The following is a 23,100-nucleotide window of genomic DNA, read 5'->3' as shown; positions in this document are numbered from 1 at the left end:
TACGTCTGTGTGAAGTATAATTGCAAAGTGTTTATTACACTTGACAGGAGACCCACTTTAGCAATAATCTCAGTCGGTGTTATTGATCTGAGCTCAGCAGGGGCTTGTGTTCCACTGCATGAGCAGTGTGTGGCGGGCCACTGCCAAGAAAGTGACCCCATCTATCAGTCCAGTGAGAGGAATGCTTTGTTCACACACACAATACATCTGGTGCCAACTCATTTGGCTTGCATCCCCCTGAATATGGGATTATTTTTCTCATAGTGCTGGGTATATTACACATAGATGGTATAATACAATTAGGAATGCACAATATTTTATACTATATATATATATATAAAAATTTTGGGAGGGGATAATTGTCTGTAGAGTGTGCATATATATTACATATTGTATATAATTTTACTTATATAATGCATATATAATTTTTAAAGGAATTTTTGCATTTATATTACATCGTTGTCATTTAAAAGCTTTTAAAACACAATTTGCATAGCATTGTTAAATGTAATCTTTAGTAAATCACAAAACACAAAATCAATGTTAAAAATGCCAATTTTTTTTTTTTTTTAGATTACAATTTTTGGATGCCTAAATTCAGTTGTAGCATTTAAAATGACTGATTTCACTTTTCATTATATATATTAATTAAGACAACATAATATTAAATATAAATATTAGGGTTACCATTTCCATTGGTTACCATTAACCCATGCTAGTACATGCTGTAAGTACTTGTTAAAGTTTTGACGTCTTTCTCCATTGACAGTCATTGACTCATATCTCTGTGGAATGATCAAAGACAGCAGATTTAAAATTGTGCACATATAATGTATCCTCTGCCACCTGAGACACTGCCATTGAGATGAATGGGAACGCTAACTGCTAACCTTCTGCAGGTATTATAATCCTCACTGCATCAGACTCTCTATAAAGAGACAGATGTGCTTTCATGAGATGAATATACAACAAAAGATTGATAAACCAACCATTATCAACTCATGAGTGAAATTCATTCACGTATTATGTAACATACAAAGCAAAATATGAATGACTGACAGGTTGATCGCCATCATAGGTTTCAGTAATTAGTTCTCAAATGAGAAAATTAAGGATGCATAAAGCAAAAGTCAATCCTATCCCCTTGTGTCCCATCTTCAACATTTAATCTAAATTTAGCATGAATGAACGTGATAGATATCATGCAAATTATCATATTTTGAGGTGTTGGATAGTATGTGGCATAATCAGGCAGTTTTGTCAGTAAATAGCACATTCCACCATGCTGTGTGATAATTAAAAAAAGAAATACAAAATCAGATGTAGAAACATTAATTTGCCTTCTGGTTTAATTATGACTGTGGATGTCAATTAAAAAAATGCAGTGCTATAATCTGCATAACTGTTAGCTCAAGTACATGTATTAGTGATAGTGTCACTTTTTTTAGTACCAAAATGTATTTATATGACAAGTAGGGTATGATGTGTCTAAAGGAAAATTAGCTTTTTACTTATCCCATGTTTATGATTGCATGAAAAAAAAAAAAAAGATCACCATTGAATGAGCAACATGTTTTGTGGGAAAAGAAATAAAAGAAATTGTTTCATTGAAAAATCATTAGGTGGCTCAGAGAACAAGGCTCACCAGCATTGTCAAAAAATAGATTTACAGCTAAAGTAATATTTTCTTTCAGCAAATTTTGTGCCAAATCTTGTTTTTTTTTTTGTTTGTTTTTTTAGTTTGTTTGTTTGTTTTTATAAAATTTACTTAATTTGTATGCAACTAATATATTATTATTAAAATTATATATATAAAAAAAACTGAAAAGCAAGCATTCTGAAAGATCCCATAAAATACTGTTGATTACATTACCTTTAGGCTTTAACAAAACAGAAAATCATTAACAAGACCTTTTTTTTGTAATTATAACGATTCTCAAAAGCTACATAAATCAATTCCATTTAATTAAATATTAGATCAACTTAACACAGAATCGACTTTGTGTTGCTCCCTGTGATAGCATCAAAGATTAGCCAAATTTTCACAGACATAGTGAAACAAGGATGTTTATGAAGTCCTGTGTAGATGCAACAGCAATACCTGATTCTGCCCAATGCTGATATGGCCTTGAGCAAAGAATATACTGTAAGTCATGCAGTCAACACTATTTGATGAATGAAACAAGGACTCATTAGGTAAGCTTTTGTCGCTGTCAATTCCTCTCATGATCATACTGAATCAGGCCCTGGGGGATTGAAAATCTTCAATTTCAATCTGAGAAACATGCTAAACATTCTATGGAAAGGCAAAATTGAGCCTTCTGATTAAGATTTCTCTCATATCACATCAGTGATTGCTGATCACTAAGAGAAAACAGCATTCACTGATGTGTCTACATTTCCATTTTCAGTAGATGTGCCCTTGGAAACCAAACACTGATGAGATTTTACAATTGCCGTGACTCCATTTCGTCCTCTTCATTGGTGCTGTTTAGCGATCCATTTTCACTTTCAGCTGTATGTGAGTTGTCTCTTCTCTTATCAGCATGCACTGCTTAGGTAAACTCATCATGCCAAAATAGGTTTTGAAAGAATCTGCAACACAAAATTCAGCCAGTAAGTCTGAATATATATTTTTTCCTCCACTATGCAGATAGTATCAAAAGATGCCAAAGCGCTCTGACTCGCCTGAGCAAAAGGTCTTTGCTCCATGTTGCAGGAACACTGCAAACACAGTGCTGTTGTACTGTAGTTAATACAAGTAGAAGAAATGACTTTTTTCTAAAGCATTATACTTACAGTTTTGTTGTTTTTGTCAAGGCTTAAATATGTAGTTGTTTATTTCAAGTGCTGTAGTCATTTAAAAGTGCCTTCAGAACCAGATCATCAACACACACACACACACACACACACACACACATTGTAGGTTATACGACTCCAATTGACATAACAGATGCAATATTCAGATATATGATTACTAAAAATTATAATGGAAATGCCCTCCAAAGTACAGTCTGTTAAATGCTGGAATCTCTGTGCAATCAGCAATACACACCTTAGCCATTAAACTTGACCATTATCATTAAAATGATTTGATTATTTTGAAATGGAGTGCTTGCAACCTGAATAAGTTGACATGGTTCTCTCTTACTATAGTGACCCTATCAAAATTATTATTATTATGTTGACTACTTCAAACCTTAAATATGCAATTCAGAAAGAAAGAACAAATTTGAGGTATAGGATCAGTCTTTACACTATAGAAAATGGTATTTTCACTGAGACTTTACGATTATCCAAATGAAAAGACCTGGGAAGAATAGATAACCTTTAACTGCTATTAAAGCATTTGCTTTATATCAGTAGTTACAGGTCAAGCATGACCATTTTATTTGTCCTTTATCAATGTCAGATATGTTCCAATTACCAACCCATTGCATGGTTACCGACCTATATTAACCATTCATTTACGGATTTCATTCTGTAATAAGCTAGTGAGCTAATCGCTCTTCTTTATTCTAATGGGTTTCATGTTTTGCAACGTAACATTTAACAGCACCATCGCAGTTCATTGGATTTGATTCCCTGGGTTTGTCGTTTAGATGTCTTTCAAATGTTTATATGCCTCACTCCATTTAGATCCTCTTAAAAGGAGTCCCAGTATAAAATGTGGTATTTGTGGCTTGCTTGTGATCTAGAAAGTTCTGCAAGTATACACAAACTTCAAAATCTTACTGTGTGACCAATTCAAATAATATGGGTAATATTGCATACTTTAAAAGAAGCAAGATTGTAATGTCTGAACTTTCTTGACTACTTTTTGAAGCATAATTTTATATAAGAATAAAAAGGGAAAAGGGTCAAAAATGTCAACTCTTCCATTCCACCATCCTTCATTCTGGATTCACGTACAACTGAATGTCTGAGTGTCTTTTTAAAACTTTGTCTCCACACTAATGCAGCTGCTGGTAATTAGTGGTACCAATTATAAGGCTCCATCACAGATGTATGACTCAATGTTTGCCCAGGGTAATTAGAGACTATGTCCAAAACCTATACCAGTAGTAAACGAAGATAGGAAGAACTCAAGTCAAGTCAGAATTCAATATTTGTGTATCTTCCTTTCTACTAAGACGCCTTCATTTGGTCTGTATTTGAAAGCAGATGTATCTTTCACAGATTATTGTAACCCCAAATCCTCCATGTGTTTTAGCAGTTGGTAGAAACTTTGTTTAATCATTGTGGTCATTCAGTATTTGTTTGGTTTTATTATTAAGCTCAATTGAATTAATTGTAGATCTCATGACATTATGAAGGATAATAACATATCCTTCATATAACAATACAGAATTCTGCCGTTGTAAAATTAATTCTTCAGTTTTGATTAAATGTTGTATTTTCTAGAATGCAAGTCACTTTTTATCATCTGAAAAATACTGCAACTTCTATTATTCCATATCATATAATAACTTTCATAATTCATTCTTATTTTTTGTTGTTGTTGTTGTTGTTGTTGTAGTAATGAATGCCCCTATAAACACTATAAGTTTTATTATAATTTTTTCCTATTTTGAATTCCATTAAATTGAAAGGATTTGTTGTGGAGTGAGGAGAACTTATATACTTGTTTATAATGTTAATGTTTGTTTACAGGTTTATTTACCTGTGTTTTACATTACATTTCTGAATGTAATAATATAATGTGACTTATACACAGATGTGACTTACTGTATATGTGAACTCTTTTTTTTAAACAATATTCAGGTGTTACTAATATTATGTTAGTTCCCTTATGAGGGAACTTCGAACTGAGTCCTGTAGAGGTCACTTTAGGGAACACCTTCGGCATAACCAGTATTTGAAGCATACATCTAAACACAACAATAACATTGGCCGGGGACAGCCTATGACGCCATAACTGGTGTGACCACAATATAAAAGGGCGCCGGAAGAACGTGTCATCCTCTTATTCATCTTCACTGACCGTTTGTTTATGTTAGCAATGAGCTAAGCACAACTAGGAGTGCATGTTCTCTCACCGGAGGCTTTGCTCTGATACCCGCAGTTTCACACAGCTCGCATGTTGTGGTGAAGAGCAAGCGTGTTGAGCTCTCGAGGGAGTTGGATGGGCTCTGCATTCATTGTGTAAGGGAAACAGGTCAATTTAGCTCAGAGGGAATTATTTTTGATTTTATAGGGAATTTGAACAGAATCCCCTCCTTGGCCAGTTGCCTCTTGGGTGGGACCCTGTTGCTCCCTGGTGGAATGTGTGATCCTCTTCTATGCTTCTATCCCATTTCTGATGTCCAATTTGTGGTCAGTCTGCTCCCCAGACATGGCAGTGCTCCCCTCACTGCGGGATGGTCTTTTATTAGCTCACCAAACCTGGGCAGACCATGTGAGTCCTCCTCTCTACTTGAGAGCTAGGTACTTTGCCCCTGGGCTATTGATCGCTTCAGTCAAGCTGGGTTCTTCTCTCTTTGCTAAGGGTTGAGCCCATTGCTCGTTGAGCGCCGTGGCAGCTGAGCTTTTTTTGTTGGTTGAGCTTAGCAGTGCTCTCCTCACCTTAGAGGGTTACCTTTGAGCATGCCGCTCCCAATTGAGCATCTGAGTTCTCCTCTCATCAGGTCCTCTGCTCCTTAGAGCTCCATTGAGAAGCAGCCTCAGGTTGTTAGGCCTCTCTCTGCCTCCCTGTCAGGCTGCTCTCTTTGTTGGTTGAGCTTAGCAGTTCTCCCCTCAGCTTAGAGAGTTACCTTTGAGCACGCCACTCCCAATTGAGTCCCACTGAATGAAGTTACTGCTCCCTGAGTGTGCTACAGTCACATTGGGTTTCTAGGCCTGTCTAAGAAACAGCCTTGGTGACCCCTTAGTAACGGTGTTTCTAGAATCCATATTATGGTAAGTACACCTGCTGAGCTTCTGTGCACTTTCTAAAACCCACATCGTGGTGAGTGTCCATGCTAAGCATTCTGCACACTTTTCTAAAATCCTCTATGGTATGGGTTACGTGATGCCAGCCTCGTTCCCTTTCTCTGAGTTGGCTCAGGCCCCGGTTTTCACCTTGGGCCCCACTGTACTTATGTATCCTTGGTGATACCTTCCTGAGCAGGGTGTTTTCTACCAAGGACCTGTCAAGTCAGTTCTTTTGTGCAAGCTCATGCGGAGCTGGCGGTAGCCCCCTGGGTAACAGGCCAGGGTCTAGTTATTGTACTAAATGCTTGGTCGTATCCCCTTAAAGGAATCTCTTTTGTTTCTGATTCCAAGCCTTTGAGCTATGCCCTGGGTTCAGGCTTTCCAGTCCAGCCCTTAACAGGTAAGTTTTTTGGGGTATGCAGCTCAGGTCTTTGGCCGAACGGGATAATGACAGCCATCAAGGCATCCATGGAGCAACTCCCATAGCTTTGGTAGTGTTGGTACTTAGTGCTCGCCTTGGTGCTCGGCATGCACTCCCCTCAGCAAGGCAATGTGGGTATACCGTTCCCCATAGCAACCTCTAGAGTTCCCTCAGAAGGGAACGTCTCAGGTTAAGTATGTAATCATGGTTCCCTGAGAAGGGAATAAGACACAGCATCCTCTAGAAGCCTCGCCATGCTTAGGACACGAGCTTCAGACGAAGAAGCGGATGAAGCTTTCTTCCGGCACCCTTTTATACTGTGGTCACACCGGTAATGGTGACACACTGTCACCGGCCAATGTTATTGTTGTGTTTAGATGTATGCTTCTGACACCAGTCACACCGAATGCGTTTCCCATAGCAACCTCAGTGCCTCAGAGGACGCAGTGTCTCGTTGCCTTCTAAGGGAACTATGGTTACATATGTAACCCGAGACGTTTATAGGCTTGAATTTAATTATTTTATCACAAACAAAAAGCAAAACAATAAATGAAAGAATGAGAAAAAATTAAAGATACAGGTAAGGTAATACTTAGAAAAAGGCTGTCAATTCTTTCTTTTCTTTTTTTTTAATTCATTTATATGGCTACATTTGTTCAGCGTTACAAAAAGATGAAGGGAGAGGTCATGGAAATCCTTTTAAATAATTGTGTGCAAAAGTCATCGTGCATAATGGCTTTTTTTCCTACACATATACATTTACATACACACACACACCTACACACACACACACCTACACACACACACACACATATATATTTCTTTACAGTTTGTGATGGATGGCACTATTGTGTGGATAGCCGGGGAGGCTTACAAACTGTACTAGCTGAGTCCCTTTTGAGGCTAAAGAAGAAGTGGGAACATTATTGTCCGTGGCACTGTGAGATGGCTACATCCCTGTAAGGCCATTAGCTGACAGCTATGGGAAGGGAGGTGGTGGGGTGATATCTGTTGGTCTATCACAAGTTGAAGTTGGCTGAGCCAACCGGGGCTGCAACACCTACCTCAGCTGTTTAGTCTCCTTTGTCAGTGTCACAGGAGGTTTGTGGACTGTGACAGATGAAAACTTGCTTTTGGGCTTATAATGGTGGTATATTTTAGGTCATATGATTTCTGCAGAGTCCAGAGGCTTAGAGCCAGCAGAGCCTTTTAGTCTGTAATACAATGTACTCTGACAATAGTATGCAATACATATTTAGATATTAATGTGTATGTATAAATGCACATTTATATGTGTAAATATGCATGAATACATATATTTGATGACTTAAGACTTCATGTTTAACATGCTGTAAACATAACTTTTCATTAGACTTATACGTGCATTACCGCCACCTATCTCTCAAGTGGACCATTGACACTCCTTATTGAGATTGTAGATAGAGTGTTAATGGTCCATTTGAGAGATAGTTGGTGGTAATGCACTTATAAGTCTGCGATCCGCCATAAAGCAACAAGAAGAAGATGATGAAGGCTACTGTGAAGTGCGTTCACAAGAGTTCTAACAGTTCGGACACTGCGGTGAATCAGAGGTAAAAAAATAAAAATAAAATACTGTTCAGTTTCTTGCACAGACCAATGTTTTCGTGTCTTTACACATCAATGTATCGTCACGAGCCGCAGGGTTTAATTTGGATTTTTCTGTGCATGTTTTTTTTTCTCTCAGATTCTGTGACCATTACCAAGCATTGTACTGCTGAGAGACTGCAACGGCTGAAGCTAAAAAAAAAAATAATAATTTGTGTTCTACTGAAGAAACAGTCACCTACATCTTGGATGCCCACCAAACAACAATAAAAAAATCAAATTTTCATTTTTGGGTGAACTATCGCTTTAAGTCTTCAGGTTTAACATAACATGCAGTAAGCTTTTATTTTATTTTGTTTTGTTTTGTTTTGTTTGAATTCAACAGAGTGTTCAAGTCTTAATTAGTGGGGCTGTTGGGTGAAAACAGATTTAGGGTGTCTTATTATTTTGCCCAGATAACAGTAATAAATCCGCAGTCACAAGTCCTTTAAAACCTATTACCCGAATGGCCCATACTCAGTGTTTTCTTATTAAGGGTCATTTTATTGCCATGGCCACTACACAAGGTGTGGAGACAATTTATTTTTGATTTTGTTTGTTATAATAAATAGATTATTTTCCATCTGCTACCACTGGAGAAGTGTTGTGAGAATGCTTTGACACAATATGCTTCACAAGTGATTTTCGGTAATGACTATCATTTGTCCAAACAATGATTTTAGTCTTTCCTGACATCTGTAGCTGAAATATATTATTTTCATAATGCATTACTCATTTCATATGGCTCATCCAATTACTTTTTTTTTTGTGCCCTCCAAACTGTTTTCAATGTTTGCAGGATTCACCTTTCACTACACAACTTGCATTTTTTTATAGATTTATATAGGCCTATTCAAAAAACAAAAACAAAAAAAAAACAATGTGCAAGGGATAGAGACGTTAAACAAAAAGTATTTGTTGTATGTTTTATCATGTGCAAGATTTCAGTGTTAGAGATTACTTTAGCTCTATAAACTTCTATTGTGATATCTGCTTGTGATATCTGCACTGATATAAAAGCCACATTCATCTTTGTACGATGGTACTGTCTATCTGTGCTGCGAAAGGCAATTGGTATGAATCAGGGTTTGGTGAACAGCAAGAGATTTCAGAAAACTGATGATAATAACAATAGCCAAACAGGATGTTTATGGCTTTATTTTCCCTGTAAAACGTTATATACATTGATGTAGAGAGCTGATTTTATTTACATTTCTCAAAATGTATTTTTTTTAGAGCAAGTTGTAATACACTAATAGTACAGTGCCTGCTCAGGGCTTCTGTGCAATGAAAAGGGGAGGAAACATTTAATTGCATTTTTACTTTAGCAAAATAACAACTGTTTTGAGTATACATCTTTACTTAGTAAATAAATATCAGACATAAATGAAAATTACTTTATGCTCAATGAGGGAGTCAGCTAATTGCTCTGAAAGATTCTCTGACTTAGAGACTCTGATTCAAACCCCTAACTCACTCCTGAGGCATTTTCTGAATCTTTTGACTGACTCATTAAAAAGAACCAGTTCGTAAGAATAATTTGATTGCAAACCATACAACACTACACACTTGCCTTAGTTATTCTGTGATGGAAACACTGGTATGTGATCTGGTGTGATGCTATCTGACAAAATATAAACAATATATAAACAAGTTTTTCGCAACAATATGATGTCAAATTATTGTCACTCAGTTGTTTTTGTATGTTTGTGACCATTTAATGACACTTTAGATCCCCTCTGTGTGATAAGCTATTTAAATTGATTGTTTGCACACATATTTTATATTTTGTTTCTGTTAGACAGGTTTTGGTAAATGAATACATTTCATGTCGAGTTCAATCCTTCATGTTTATCTAATTTTTGTTATTTTTAATACATTCTTCTTTGACTAAATTCAGTAATGCAGTGGATAATTTGTTTGTACCTTGTAGGCAGCATACAGAGGAAAGCAAATGGAAATACTTGAGTGACTGAGTGAAAATGTTACCATGATGGCCTTGAAAGACACATCCCACCACACCAGAGACCGAAGCCTGATACAGCAAAAGTTAAACATCCTATTTAAATGCATTGAGGCCTGGTAGATAAAAAAAACAGAAATACTATGGTTTGAAGAATTTGCTGGCATTTGGGTGGAGCTTTAAAATGTGATTTATCCATGTATTCCTCTGAATCTGTCAGTTATGGGATGAATATTTTTAAGCAAGTAATCTGGAGAGATCTGAAATTCTCTCATGTCTTTTGGCTTCTTTGTTTTTGTTGTTTATCACAGAAAGCTCTAAAGCTTAACTTGTCAGTCAAAATAACTGCTAAGACCGTTTAAATGGTCTTTAATTATCAAGAGGCCTTAACCCTTAACCCACCAAAACGTGTCCATAACCACACAAAATAAGTTAGCATCACAGTGAGCTGTGATTTCAAGCACATAATTACATAACGTCTGTGGAAAGTCATTTACAGTTTCTGCTATATGCCTTTCTAGAGTTTTGAGTATTGAGCCAAATGCTTATGGCTACTTACAAAACACAAGCCTGCTCAGCCACCCTGCAGTGGTGCTCCACTGATTGAAGAGGGATGTGTATGGAAAATGATGCCTATTAAACGCAGCTCAGTATGTCCCCAGACTGCCATTTCTGATGAAAATTATATCTGGAAAGGAGAAGTGTTTATTGTCAGGTGCAGCCTAGTCGCAACTAAGTTTTTCACTTTACTTGCCAAGACTTTGTCTGTCTCAGATGTCAAGTAGAAAACAGGATTTGTTTTTATATATTAAATTATGTCATCATTCACTCACCATCAAGTTATTCCAAACCTGTATGAATTTCTTTCGTCTGCTGAACACAAAAGAAGCAGGGCTCGCAAAATTTCAAAATCCCTGGTAGCCCTTCGGGCAGGCATTCTTCAGGTTTAGGTAGCCTAAAATTAATTTAACTAGCCCGAATAAAAAAATAAATAAAAAAAGACATTGGCTGACCTTTACTGTGGACAAATCAGCATGATCAGCAAAAACTAGTAGCATATCGGGATGTAACGATTCAATAAACTTAAGATGCGAAAAAATTCACAATACAGATTACACCAGACAATTTTCTTACAATTTATTTATATATAATTTTTTTTTACAAAATGAGATTTAAGACACATTACAAATGAAAAGGTGTCCTTTTATTATTTCTCAGACAAAATGCTGCATATTTCTTTGTGAAATTGAAATGTTAAATAATAAAACTAACTTGAAATTTTAAAACAAATCCCAAATCAAATAAAAAAAAAATTATACAACTAAAATAAATCTCTTCATATAAACAAAGGCTTTGTATGTGCTCTATTTAAAATCAGAGGCAACCATTTGAATTACTATCCAAAAAAAGCTAAATACATATTATTTGGATTGTATAATTAAAAAATTTGAAGCAAAAACAGAATATTCTGATTTTAGCTTTGTGAATGAGACGCAAATATCACTCTTTGACAGCAGGTGGCAGTAATGGAACAGCAGGTATTTAAAGGCTGCTGCCCCTTTAAGACCGAATGCATGGATCCAATATAATAATGCACAGGAGAATTCTTTCTACATTGTATACATTCACTTAAGACATAACCAACTGTGTTTACGAGAATACTTGCAGAGAAATTATTTTGAGAATTTTGTGTGTAAGTGTTGATTCAGAAGCAAGGATACGGGAAAGAGGAATCAATTCTGTGTACGCGAATTGTCTGAAATGCGGCTCTCTGTGCTCGCTTTGAATGAGTGCGTGCAAGCTCCGAATGCACGTGAATGGTTTAAAACACCTGAATGTTTAAATCGGCAAGAATTAGAAACAAATGCAAATGATCAACTACGTTTCCGTTTTTCATTACAATCCTTTTGACCCCTACAAGCGAGTGAAAAACGTCGGGACGTCGGACTAGTGATTTTGCAAGATTAATTTTAAGAATGTTAGTAACCAGTTTTTAGTCCCCATTGACATACTAAGGAAGTCAGTTAGGAACTAGTAACTGTTTGTATATGCACATTCATCAAAATATCTTCATTTGTGTTGAGCAGCAGAAAGAATCTCATACAAGTTTGGAACAAGTTTAAGGGTGAGTGAATGATGGCAGATTTTCATTTTTGGATGAGATATCCCTTTAATGCACATCAAAATTGGTGACCCAATTAAAGTAACAAGACAAACCAGTGGCACTTGACAGTAGTTTCAACTCAGTGCACCACGGTACTCCTAGTGAAAACTGTTCTTTGATAAAATCTCTGAAGAACTGGCTGATGATGTTGGCTCTGGGCGGCCGACCATTCGTGATAATCAAGTATCAGAAAAATGTCTCATCTTCCTAAATATGATCCCACGGCAAGGTTTGTTCATTAGTAGACCATTGTAACGATGATAATCTTCCAGAAAACTTGCTCTAGGTGAATGAAGAATCTAAATGAATGCAAATCATTTGAAAGTTCTGTGGCTATGATTCCATGAGGCGAAGCATGTTCTACCCCATCTGATAATTCTAATGTCATTTCCTCTGGCATTACAAGCAATGGGAACTAATTAGTGTTTTAATTTTCAAAGGGGAAGCAAATAGGACCCATGTGGTAAAATACAATAAACAGCAAGGGCGCGCAAGTCATTAGAGAATGAGAAAGTCAAAAGCTAGGCTTTAAAAGGATTTTCATTTCCCATTTAAAGCAAGTTCTTCTGAAACAAAGTTGCAGTCACTTGCCGCGCAATTACTCTGGTTTATATTTAAAAGTGGTGCTGTTACAAAACTGTAAATGCGTGTTTAATTGCAGCGGACCCTTCAGTGCCCTCCTCATAACACATGTCTTCTTTGGATACGTCTAGCGATTAATTACGAGATACAGCTGCTTTGCGTAAGGACAGCCTTCTGTTTGTCTAATGCTGTCAGTCAGATATACATGGCAAAGCAATTACGATAAGCCATAACGGACCAGTGCCAATCAGTCATTTCCATAATTAACAATAATTCCAAATGATAAATGTGAAAAGGATAACCTCCATTAAGACTTCAATTGTAGGGATTTCCAACACATGCTTTCAAGCCACAGTGTATCTCAAAACATATAAATGTTCCTCATTATGACAAATGACCTTTTAGGCATATTGCCTCAGCAGCAAAAGCATTACACTGACACCTGCTGCAATTACAAGTACAGTAATTATCTATACCCTTGGGTGCTTAGTAGACAAAAAGGTCGCAAAGTAGAGGTGTCATGCTCTGAACGAAGATTGTAGGACATTATCATTCTCTAGGTGACTACATAATTGAAATGAGATTCTCACCATGTGGGCAGAGTAACAAGACATGGGAATATGTTAAAGGAAGCAGCAGTCTGAGAATAGAGCTGCTCAGTTTGCAGTGCTAAAATCTAAAAGACACTTAGCGTTTTCGAGCCATGGTTCCCTCTGGAATATCCTGTGGGTTTTTTGAAAAGCATTTTTCAATTTATGTTAAATAAGGTCTTTTGTTAAAGCCAGCTAAAGATATTGTGACCGTTTATTGCACAATCTTAATTAACATTAGTAAGATTTAAAACATGCAGTAAGTGAAAATTAAAATTCTGTCATCATTTATTCACCCTCAAGTTGTTTCGAACTTGTATGACTGCCTTCTGTGTTACATAGGGAAGAACTAAATATGTATGTTAGACGAGTAATTGATGTTTTATCTACTGTATGCATTTTATCATTTATGATCTGTTGTTCATCAGTGGTGCACAAAATGAATACAAATGAAATGTACATTCATGATTCCAACAACACAGAGGTCTTAAAATTCATGTTTTTGGTTTTTGGATGTTGAACAAAATATGAATGTCTCTTCAAGCCATATGACTGACTGAAAATAAATTTGATATAAATGTTTAATATTCATATTCTAAACACCCATTAGAAAGACCTGACGGAATCCATGGAAAATTAACCTTCTTCCACTGCATTCTCAAAAATAAATAAATAAATAAAACAATGGGGGGAAAAACATGCAAGATTGAAAAAGTGTTTCAAAAACAGCTGACTTTACTACGAGTGAGTTTCGGCTGTCTTGACACAAATCAGTTTAATTTGATTTATTGAACATCCACATTTAAATTCATGAGCCATGTCCTTTGGAAATATTAAAGTGTTGCAAGACCGAATTTGTATGTGGCCTCGGCAAATGTCAGTGAACAGAACATCTGTAAATCTCCTCATTCATAACACTTGTGAATCCATCTTGTTTTCAGGCTGCATATTCATTATAGTGTCAAGCATTTCATTTCAAGGACGGTTAAGAGAAACAACTATACTTTAGTCTTTTAAAAAATGCTCATATATAGAGCCATGAAACATCAGTGGCGCAATTGACTATATAGCCAGCATCTATTCTAGTTCCCAAGGTCAATATCTGTGGGTGAGGAGCTGCACCCATTGGCTTGGGGCAATGAGAAGGTCGCATCTAAACAGCATGACCTGAGGGACAAGCTAGTAGGTGATTCGCTTTCCCTTAACCCAGAACATCTCTATCAGCAGTAAACTGACACCGAAGCAGATGTGTGCCATTTGTTTTGTGCAATGTGTCTACCAGGAAAGGTCAGAGGGGTGCGGAAACCCATCCTGCTCTGAGCGAGCCAAACACCATTAAATCCTGATGGCTGGAAAATAATCATTACCTGCTGGAAGCGAAGTGACACAGTCTCCACATCCCCGAACACATCACTGTCCAGCTCAGATATAGATAACCGTTACGTAATATGACACTGCGGTCCATCCTGACTGGGGATTTTAATGAGTTTCTGCATTCACCCTAGGGAGTAAAAGACTAATCAACAGGGTTTAATGAGAGGTTTAAAAGAGTAAGTCATGTATGGTAAACTAATGAGGCGCAGAGGAAGGCGTTTCTGCATTGTAACACTGACTCTTATGGTGGTGCGCACTTCACAAGGGCAGACAAAGCGCAGATAACATCACTTGAATTTTGGATCATATCTGTTCATTATGGGGTTGTGTTTATTATCTGCAGGAAAGTGTAATTTCAGTCACGGATACTCAATTTTGAACTTTTTGCTTGTTTTAGTAAAAGTAATATTTTTAAAGCTTTGTTTCCGAAATTCCTTATTTTGAGAAGGTTTAGAAAGAAAATTAATTTCGGAGTTGACATGCACTTCTCATTTAGGCTGTATGACTGACATGTTTTCATATGATGTTTAGTAGTGGGTAACAGACCAACATGCTGTGCAAAAAAAAAAAAAAAAAGTGATGGTGAAAATGAGATGTCTGAGATGTCTTGTTTACTTGTTTACTTCAAACAGAATTTTTTAAGAGATAGTTTATCCTAAAATTTTTATTTATTTTTCTGTAATCATTTACTCTCAAAGTCAATAAGCTGCACTGAAGCTAAGGCTGATTTTGTGAACTGACTAAACTGATCAGTTGAAAAGACTTGACTCGGAGTGAACAATGCCTTTCATTTTAGCGTGTTTTTTAGAGATGCACCGATTGCAATTTTTTTTGGGTGTGTGTGTGTGATCTGCCGATACTGATTTTTGCAGATTCCGATTTTTTTTTTTTTTTTCTAAGAACTACAATTGACAGCATATACAAACAAAAATCTACTTTTCTTCAATGCAAAGTTTTATTTTTTTAATAATAAAACAAAAAACGTAAAAAGTCAGTACTAAAACAAAAACAAAAACAAAATTGCAAACAGCAACAACAACAACAACAACAACAACAACAACAATAGAATAAAAAGAGCTACTGTATGAAACTATTTTTTTCAGGTCAAGTAAATTTTTATTCAGGTAAGAAATGCTACAGACAGCAGCAGGAATATTGGACAACGGTCCCTTTAAGAGTTTATCCACTGACCCAATATACTGTTAAACAACATGGGTTCTCTTTCTCAACTATTTAATGTTTCAAAATTTACTGTGTTTAACTGCATACTCGCCAAGACGGGCATTTTGACAATTTTGTATGTATTTGAACGTTTTAGCGTAGTTAGCCACTCATTTTGGTATTTGTGGCTCACAAGCTGTTTGAGACTGAGCACAGCTTGTGCGCTCCACTAATATAGATCAATGGTGGTCCGCGCACTTTTGGTGTAAGTGGGAAACCTGTTGGAATGACTAAAATAATGCGCAGTACAAGCACTATTATTAACCGGTGCGAATGAGACGTGTGTGAGAGAGAAGGGGTTGTCGGAGAGAAGAAAGCGAGAATGCGCAGCTGACGTTATTGCCTTTGCTCCTGGTAACAAAACGGATCGGTTCGAAATCGGAAAGAAGTGAGACTGAGGAATGAGGAAAAATCCTCATGTGCTTCATGTGCTTCCTCATGAGGAAAATCGGCCGATTCCGATCCCTGGCAGATTGAGTGGTGCATCTCTAGTGTTTTTCACACAAAGCTATCGAATGACACATGAACAACATCTCCAGAACTGCTCTGAGAGTCACTTCATGAGCATTTGACCGTTTGATTTGAGTAAAACTAGCGTTATATCACATACACAGAACTGCAAAGTTATTCACGGCAACCCGTCAAAATAAAAGTCTGGTTTAATTTAAAGACAAGTATTTGCCAGAAATGTAGGCCTATTACTATTGTTCAGTAGAATGTACCGGTACATAGCCTACTACTAATACTACTAAAAAGAAAAAAAACATTATTTTTTAAGGAATAAATCACACAACATTTCTTCCATGTAGTAAATAATAATAGTAAATCCCCTTTGTTTACTAAAAAAATAGAGTTTGCTTAAATTTTCAATAATTAAAAGACAAATTAAATTAATGTTTTATGACTTCATTTGATAACCATAAAAATGTAAATACACAACAGAATGTCTGAGGAGAAAAAAAAAAAAAAAAAAAAAAAAAAAAAAAAAAAACAATATTTCATAAGGCTATTAAGAAAAAAATTGAAAAAAATTTAGTTGTTTTTATGGATATAAATAATTAGACATGCTAAAACACAGAATTAGGTAACAAAACATATGGTGAAGAAAAAATAAAACATTTCATAGGGCCCTAAACATGTAATTTTGTTAAACATTTAATAAATTGATGTGAAAATGTATGTTTCATGATTTTAATTAATTAGTAATGCTTTTTGATTAATACAATTTAAAGGGATACTCCACCCCAGAATGAAAATTTTGTCATTAAGCACTTACCCCCATGTTGATCCAAACGCGTAAAAGCTCTGTTCGTCTTCGGAACACAATTTAAGATATTTTGGATGAAAACCTGGAGGCTTGAGACTGTCCCATAGACTGCCAAGTTAATAACAGTGTCAATGTCCGTAAAAGGTATGAAAGTCGTCATCAGAATACTCCATCTGCCATCAGACATGAAGTGACGAGAACACTTTTGAAAGTGAAGAAAACAAAAATATCGACTTTATTCAACAATTCCTTTGTCAACAGTCTCCTCTGTGTCTCTCCATATCACCATATGCTGTGTATGCTCTTCTGTGTCATCCGTGCCACAAGGATGCGCTGTTTCTTCGTGTATTTAGCTTTGATTTGAAATAAAACAGTGCATCCTTGTGGCGCGGATAACACAGAGCATATGGTGATATTGAGAGACACAGAGGAGACCGTTGACAAAGGAATTGTTGAATAAAGTCATTATTTTTGTTTTCTTCATTAACAAAAAAGTGTTCCCATCGCTTCATATAACCCAGATTGCACGTCTGATAGCAGATGGAGTATTCTGAAAACGACTTTCATACCATTTATGGACCATTACACTGTTTTTACTTGGCAGTCTATGGGACAGTCACAGGCCTCCAGGTTTTCATCCAAAATATTTTAAATTGTGTTCCGAAGATGAATGGAGCTTTATGGGTTTGGAACGACATGGGGGTAAGTGACAAAATTTTCATTTTGGGGTGGAGTATCCCTTTAATTTTACCATTAAGGAGGAGTCGAGAAAAATTAAAATGGCAAAAAAAAAAAAAAAAAAAAAAATGGAATCCAGAAAAATTTAAACGGAATTTGGAAAAAAATAAAACTGAATTTGGGAAAAGATAAAATGGATTTCATAGGGCCCCATATTAAAGGTACCCTCAATTTGTTCCTAAACTGTATGAGTTTCTTTCTTCTGTTGAATATTATAAAACAAGGTACTTTGAAGAATAGGGATAACCAAACAGTTGCTGGTAGCCATTGACTTCCATTGTATTATTTATTTATTTATTTATTTATTTGTTTATATATACACTATGGCAGTTAATGGCTACCAGCCATGGTTTGGTTTGGTTACCAAAATTTTTAAAACTATCATCTTTTATGTTAAACGGAAGAAAGAATTTTATGGAGGAAGAAAAGATTTAATGGCAATATATTGTAAACTTTAGATAGCTATTATCATAATTGCTCATTTGTTTGAGACTGTTATGTGAAAATACTAGAGGATGGATCTAAAAAAAAGTGTGTTTAAAAACAGAATGCACAATGTAAGCAGTCTTGTCCTTGCTAGCTTTGTTGGAGGCCTTAATGATAATAAAGCCTCCAAGCCCTATGAAGGTCCTGATGCTTCTGAAATCCAGGTCTCTCTTGTAAAAGAGATTTTAATCTCAATGAGACTTCCTGGTTAAATAAAAGGTAAATAAAATGAAGCATGCTTCAGCTGCACAAGTGGTTTGGAGCATACCAGGATAGTAATGGAAGCAGATATTAACCTAATCAATGTAATTGTTAAAACTTAGGTTTATAGCTTGTGTAGGGGGCGGTTGGGGTGGGGGGGGCATTGCTGTGATTAGAAAAAGTGCAGTGGTGTTCACCTGTAAACTTATTTACCAATGCAAATATTTATGCATGTCCTTTATGAAATTTTTATTGCAGCTCATTTCCCCAAAAGTTCTCATACCATTTTCCCCCAAAATTGAGAAAGCTTTATAAATATTTTCTCTAGTATTTTAATCAAATATTACAACATAAATCAGTATCAGCTTCAATTTCAGGCCAAATTAATTAATTAATCAAAGGATTTGCAAACTTTCTCTCATTAAATTGGTTGTTGTTCAGTTTTTTGTGAGTCGCTTTGAAATTAATGTCGTTTATGCAAATAGACTTCTTGCTGTGTCTGTCGATTCACTGAAGACACAATGTACTAATTAATGAGTCTAACGTATAAAAGCAATTTGATAATTATGGCGCTTATGATCAAACAGCTTATGTTTTACACAAAATTAGATCAGTGACATACACAGAATCTGCCTCACTGCTTTTATACTGAAGGGACACAAATACAGCTGAATTACTTTAAATGTTCTCTCTTTAAATGTGTCCTCATACTAATAACCTAAACAACTGGACAGATCTTTCAATAATGAAGCTTTTCATTCAAAATAATCATAGTAAGGATTTGTTGACAATGGCAGGAATCAAACAAACAATAGAACAAATTGTCATGAGGAAATATTCAGACTTCATTTTAAAATTACAACCCTCACAGTTTGCAATCAATCCAGTGTAGGCCCAATGTAAACAGTCTTCCCAGAAATCACACTTTTAGAAGTATAGTGTTTGAACTGCCAGATTGAATTTCTCCCATTGTTTGCTCTAGAATAATAGGGATACAACCACAAAATACTTCAAGCACAACTGTACAAGACCAGGGATCATGACTCCAAATAAAGAAGAACTCGTTTTATTCAACAAATCACACTAAACTAAACTAAAACCCATTTAAAGTAAGACATCAAATCTGATTGCACAGATTCAACCAAACATAAGAAACATGTTTATCTGTTCTTTGATATATGACTAAGCTCTGTCATTTTTTAAATGCACACCAGTTGTTCTGAAGAGTAATTATTGAGTCAAAGGAAAGCGTGCAATGCAAAAATTCTCAATTTAATACTCATGTTGCGCTATGGTCATTTTGACCCAAAGAGGATTTTCTTTTCCCCAAAAATGTTAACATTATTGTAAAGGACTAAACTTACTGAATTTGATCATAACAACCACTCAAAAACTGAAGTGCATCAGCTCAGATCAACAAGGCCTATGATTAAGCAGTTCCAAAAAATAAATAAATAAATAAATTAAAAAATAAATAAAAAAAAAAAAAAAGATTACAACACCTTTGCTAATTGAAAGAACAAAAAGATTTGGTGATAATATAATCAGAGATTTTAATAATCTTATTAATCAGAGATCAGAACATTTTAAAAAGCTGGTTATTTTTGACCAGGAACACCAAATTTATTTATTTATTTATTTATTTATTTATTTATTTATTTATTTATTTTAATGCCTGTTAAACGAATGTAACCAAACAACAGCTTTATACAAAGCATATTTTCTGTATCCTATCTGAGTTAATACACTTGGGAATTATTTTTAATAATGGCAATAAATTACAAACTTGATCATAAAGAAATCTAATTTACATGAGACGGGGGATCACATTTATATCCAAATCGAAATTAATCATGGAATGGAAACCAAACCCCAAGGTGTAGCTATAAAGTGCTTACATCAGGGATCTCCAACCCTGCTCCTGGAGAGCCACCGTCCTGCAGACTTCAGTTCCAACCCTGCTCCAACCTTGATTAGCTGGTTCAGGTGTGTTTGATTGGGGTTGGAGCTGAAATCTGTAGGACGGTAGCTCTCCGGGAGCAGGGTTGGAGACCACTGCTCTAGAACCTAGGCCCTCCTCCCCTCGTCGGGGGAAAAAATAAACTGCCAGCCTAGCTTACGGTGTCCTCTACTAATAGTCATCTTTGACAATTTGACAATTCCACCCCTGAAACAAGAGGCTATTCCAACCTTAAGACGCACACCGGAGGATAAGTGCAGCACTGCATTACAAGTGCAGCGCTGCATTACGCCACACCACATCTTTAATATTCGCAAACATTGTTTTCTATGAGTGCACGCCACCAGTGACTGTCCGCAGATCCCAGCTGCGACTCCGGATGCTGTTCATAATCCTGCCCGCCACTCACATCATTTTCCATTAAAATACATTATATTTGTCCCAAATCATTGTTACAGTTTTTCTGAATTGTTAAAACACGAAACCCCAATCTCTGAACCAAATTCTCACTAGCTTAAACCAATTTGTCGAATAAAGCACTCTTTCTGCTTAATCTTAAACACATTCAGGCAGTTACTGTAGGCTCTATTCGCAAATCTCATGCACTCTTTTTGCAAAAATCTAAACACAGTCTCATTCACTTAAACACTAATCACACTGTGATGCAGTTGTGCTGCAAAATGTTAAACACAAGTGGCAAAAGATAAACACAACTAAAGCACAGTTGTCATCGTTTACACACACCGATTCAAAATTGTTCACACTTGTTTTTAATGATGTGATCAAACCAATACAAAATATGAGCCAGTTCAGAGTGCACAAGTGGCATAGGTGACTGAATGATGACACGAACAATAGATGGAAACATTCTGAGAAGGAGATGAGGAAGAGTACATGTAAGAAGTGGAGGATGAGGAGGAAGAGTAAGGTTTAGAGAGTGTTATCAAGACTGGATCTGTCAGACCAGAGGGGTTTTCTCTTTGTCTAGCAAAAAAGACAAAATTACTTGTGATGTGGACAAAGTCCTCAGGCCGGACTCAAGCACAAAGACATGATACTGAGACAGAATGAATCTCTCATTGACCTAGATTTTACAATTGCACAACTTACAGTATTTGAGTGTACTGTAATATGCTATTCATTTAGAGTTTTATTTGACCTTTGCAGTTGGACTGCAGTATCTTTTCAGTATCCAAGTGTTAAGTAGGCCTATACAATATATTCACCTTACTCAGTTGCAATTACTATACTTTTTTACAGATTTACAAAATTGTTTACTCAATACAATATACTTTTTTTGGATGCAGTGTTCTCCACTTTTCTCTGTAGTCTAATGAATGCTCTGTAGTGTTTATTTTATTGACTCGTGTGCTTGATCTGAGGGCACCATTTGATTTTGAGTGCAAGTGAAACGGTTTTGCAGTGATTGTTTGTTTTGATGGAAGAGCCAGAGGTTTCGTGAATTTAGTTTGAGTATTTGGACTTGTGTTTAAGGTTTTGAGAAAATGAGTGATGGTTTCAAGAAATGCGTTTTAGCAATTCAGAAAAACGGTAACGTACTGTACAGAATGACTTCATCCTAGGCTGGACGATTGTGTATTGTGCATTTTTTTTTTCCAGCAAAACATTAGTCTTTCTGTGGCTCTAATACATTTTGTGATTCATTTACTGAGCTACAGACCGTTTGCTGTTTGTTTTTTTTTATCCCCTAATCATTGACACCACTTGCTCATTATTGTTTTGACTGTTTCGGGAATAGATTAAATGTTTTGAACTGACAGTGTGCGATAGGCTACGTGTTGCACCGGGGCAGTGCGCTTCTCGTCCGGTGTGCGACCGCAAGAAAACAGTACAGCGAAAGTGACTGATATTACCAAAATAAAAAGCTAAATTTAAGTCAAATGCAAATCCTCAATCACAAATGCATCATCATACAAAATATACAGACACTCAATCCCTCCTACCACACAAAACCATCAAATGTAATGCGTTTAAGACAAAACACCATGACAGCGCTCACAGCAAATTAGCGACAGACACTTAAAGACAAGCAAGCAGTGTTTATAATAAATATCATTGGCACGGCGGCCCAGTAAATGTCCTTACTTATGTTATTCGCTGCTTCCATTGTGACGTGAATAATAGTTAGCTTTATCAGCGTATATATTTTTTTTCCAATAAAGATTCTATCGGGCGGAACTTGTCATAAAGTTAGTGATAACAAGGCCCGCCCATTTAGAGAAAAGATATGATTGGTCAATTTTTCTGTCATAGGCGGAAACATTCAAATATGGAGAAAATGGGCGGTGCTCATCAGCCCATTCACTAATTAGGCAGATTTGGAGAAGTTGTTGTTGTTTTTCTCAGAGAAATTATATTGTTTTTATGTTTGTCTAATTATGAACTGCTTAAAAATTTTTATAATTTGTTTTTATTTAAAATACTTTATTTTAAAACATTTATTTAAAAATTATAAATATTATTTTTACAATAAGTTAGGCCCTCTCTGATGGTTCCGCACGGCATTATAAATTACATATTGTATGTTTATTATTGTAAATTTGTGAGAGGAGAGGAGAGGAGAGGAGAGGAGA

General features: G+C 36.0%; 1 long non-coding RNA gene across 1 annotated transcript; it reads right to left on the bottom strand.

Moving 5' to 3' along the window:
• Nucleotides 1-1,827: 1,827 nt before the first annotated feature.
• On the bottom strand, nucleotides 1,828-22,765 carry LOC122138900. The gene is made up of 3 exons (XR_006155877.1): nucleotides 22,613-22,765; nucleotides 14,627-14,760; nucleotides 1,828-2,595 (listed from the first exon to the last, which is right to left on the bottom strand). It is a non-coding gene; the product is annotated as an uncharacterized LOC122138900 (long non-coding RNA).
• Nucleotides 22,766-23,100: the final 335 nt, after the last annotated feature.

The sequence above is a fragment of the Cyprinus carpio genome, chromosome B11, assembly GCF_018340385.1.
Source record: "Cyprinus carpio isolate SPL01 chromosome B11, ASM1834038v1, whole genome shotgun sequence".
In the NCBI taxonomy this organism is placed as follows: domain Eukaryota; kingdom Metazoa; phylum Chordata; class Actinopteri; order Cypriniformes; family Cyprinidae; genus Cyprinus; species Cyprinus carpio.
Note: the sequence above shows the minus strand (reverse complement) of the source record. Positions and strands in the feature narration are given on the sequence as shown.